This window comes from Canis aureus, chromosome 21, assembly GCF_053574225.1.
Source record: "Canis aureus isolate CA01 chromosome 21, VMU_Caureus_v.1.0, whole genome shotgun sequence".
NCBI lineage: Eukaryota > Metazoa > Chordata > Mammalia > Carnivora > Canidae > Canis > Canis aureus.
Window position 1 is genome coordinate 18,328,257 of NC_135631.1, and position 2,860 is coordinate 18,331,116.

Sequence of the window (2,860 nt, forward strand, 5' to 3'; positions counted from 1 at the left end):
GCACTGAGCTGGGGGGGACGAGCCGGGACTGAGTTGGAGTGGGGGGGGAGCCGGGACTGAGCTGGAGGGGGAGCTGGCACTGAGCCCTGGGGCAGGCAGCTGGCACTGAGCTGGTGGGGAGTCGGCCCTGGGCTCGGGGTGGGGGGAGCCGGCGCTGAGCTCTGGGGGGGGGCGGCGAGCCGGCGCTGAGCTGGGAGGGAGCCAGCACTGAGCTCTGGGGGGGGGCAGCTGGCACTGAGCTGGAGTGGGGGGAGCCGGGACTAAGCTTTGGTGGGGGGAGCCAGCACTGAGCTGGGGGGGAGCCGGTGCTGAGCTGAGGGGGACGATCTGGCGCTAAGCCCTGGCGGGGGGGGGGGGGGGGGGGGGGTGGAGCCGGCGCTGAGCCCTGGTGGGGAGTCGGCACTGAGCTGAGGGGAAGGAGCCGGACTGAGCTGGAGGGGGGAGCCGGCGCTGAGCTCTGGGGGGGGGGGGGCGAGCTGGCATTGAGCTGGGGGGGAGCCGGCGCTGAGCTCTGGGGGGGGGGGGCGAGCTGGCATTGAGCTGGGGGGGAGCCGGCGCTGAGCTCTGGGGGGGGGGGCGAGCTGGCACTGAGCTGGGGGGGAGCCGGCGCTGAGCTCTGGGGGGGGGGCGAGCTGGCACTGAGCTGGGGGGGAGCCGGCGCTGAGCTCTGGGGGGGGGGCGAGCTGGCATTGAGCTGGGGGGGAGCCGGCGCTGAGCTCTGGGGGGGGGGGGCGAGCTGGCACTGAGCTGGGGGGGAGCCGGCGCTGAGCTCTGGGGGGGGGGCGAGCTGGCATTGAGCTGGGGGGGAGCCGGCGCTGAGCTCTGGGGGGGGGGGCGAGCTGGCACTGAGCTGGGGGGGAGCCGGCGCTGAGCTCTGGGGAAGGGGGCGAGCTGGCACTGAGCTGGGGGGGAGCCGGCGCTGAGCTCTGGGGGGGGGGGCGAGCTGGCACTGAGCTGGGGGGGAGCCGGCGCTGAGCTCTGGGGAGGGGGGCGAGCTGGCACTGAGCTGGGGGGGAGCCTGCGCTGAGCTCTGGGGAGGGGGGCGAGCTGGCACTGAGCTGGGGGGGAGCCGGCGCTGAGCTCTGGGGGGGGGGCGAGCTGGCACTGAGCTGGGGGGGAGCCGGCGCTGAGCTCTGGGGGGGGGGGCGAGCTGGCACTGAGCTGGGGGGGAGCCGGCGCTGAGCTCTGGGGAAGGGGGCGAGCTGGCACTGAGCTGGGGGGGAGCCGGCGCTGAGCTCTGGGGGGGGGCGCGAGCTGGCACTGAGCTGGGGGGGAGCCGGCGCTGAGCTCTGGGGGGGGGGGCGAGCTGGCACTGAGCTGGGGGGGAGCCGGCGCTGAGCTCTGGGGAAGGGGGCGAGCTGGCACTGAGCTGGGGGGGAGCCGGCGCTGAGCTCTGGGGGGGGGCGCGAGCTGGCACTGAGCTGGGGGGGAGCCGGCGCTGAGCTCTGGGGGGGGGGCGAGCTGGCACTGAGCTGGCGGGGAGCAAGCGCTGAGCTCTGGGGGGGGGCGAGCTGGCACTGAGCTGGGGGGGAGCCGGCGCTGAGCTGGGGCGGGGGGGGGGGGGTGGCGCCGGCACTGAGCTCTGGGTCGGGTCGGAGTGGGCACTAGGTCTGCGGGGGGCGGGGGGGAGTCGGCCTGAGCCCCGGGGGGGGGGGGGGAGGGCCTCCGCCGCCGCCGCCCCTGCGGGCTGACTCTGCGGGACCGCGCGGGGAAACCGGCGGCGGGCACGTGGCGGGGCTGCTCCCTCGCCGCCGCTCCCCTACCCGGTGCCCTCGGGGCAGGACGCTCCCGCCTCCCAGGCCCTGCGCGCGGGGCGAGCGGATGCTGCGGTGGGGGGGGGGGCGCGGAAGGCCGGAGCTCCGGGGGGAGCGCAGGGCGGGGCCGGGGAGGAGGGGGCGGGCCGGGGACGAGGCGGCCCAGCTGCGGCGCCGACCCGTGGGCCGTGAGCGTGGCGCGGGCCTCCCACGTGCACGCGGTGTGGGGTGAGCGTCCCGCCGCTTGGGTGCCGGGGCGCGGGGAGAAGCTGCGCCAGCCCCCCCACCCTAGCCCAGGGCCGCCGCGCCCTGCCCCTCGGCAGCTCCAGGGCCTGGGAGCCAAGTGTGTCCAAACACGGGGCGGTGACTCGGCAGGACTTAGGCCTCTCCCGAGGAGTTAGCTTCTCCTAGGCTGCCCTCCTTGAAGTTGGGGGGGGGGGGGCAGCAAGAATGGCCCGGATCAGAAGCACCAAGAGGAGTGAAGCTCAGGCTTCGCGCTGGACCAGGGCCAGCTGAGCTAGGCTGCTGAAGAGCAGCCCCAGGACCCTTCCAATTGAGCTCTATGAAGAAAATCAAATCTCAGTTACTGGGCACCGAGGATTTTATTTATTTATTGTTATTATTATTTTTAAAGATTTTATTTATTTATTCATGAGAGAGAGACAGGCAGAGGGAGAAGCAGGTGCCGTGCCAGGATCCTGATGTGAGACTCGATCCTGGGACTCTGGAATGACACCCTGAGCCGAAGACAGACGGGCAGCCGCTGAGCCACCCAGGCGCCCCGCACCAGGCATTTTAGTCTCACCGGCTCCGCTCCTGACCACAGGGTGCAGGCGGGGCCCTGCTGCTGCTGCTGCTGCTGCTGCTGCTGCTGCTGCTATTACACTGAGTGAGGAGGTGGCCCTAGGGCACAGCCTGGAAAGCTGGGTGTTTCCCCCCTTGACCTGGGCAGCTTGTGTATGAGGCACCTTGGCTGGGAGGTCACATTTACTGCAGGCTGCTTTCCTTCCTTGTGGGCCCTGGGCAGGTATTCCAGAAAGGACCCCCTTTCTGGCTGAGGCGGGCTCATAGTAGCTCTAAGAAGTGAGAGGCGGCTGTGTCCACGT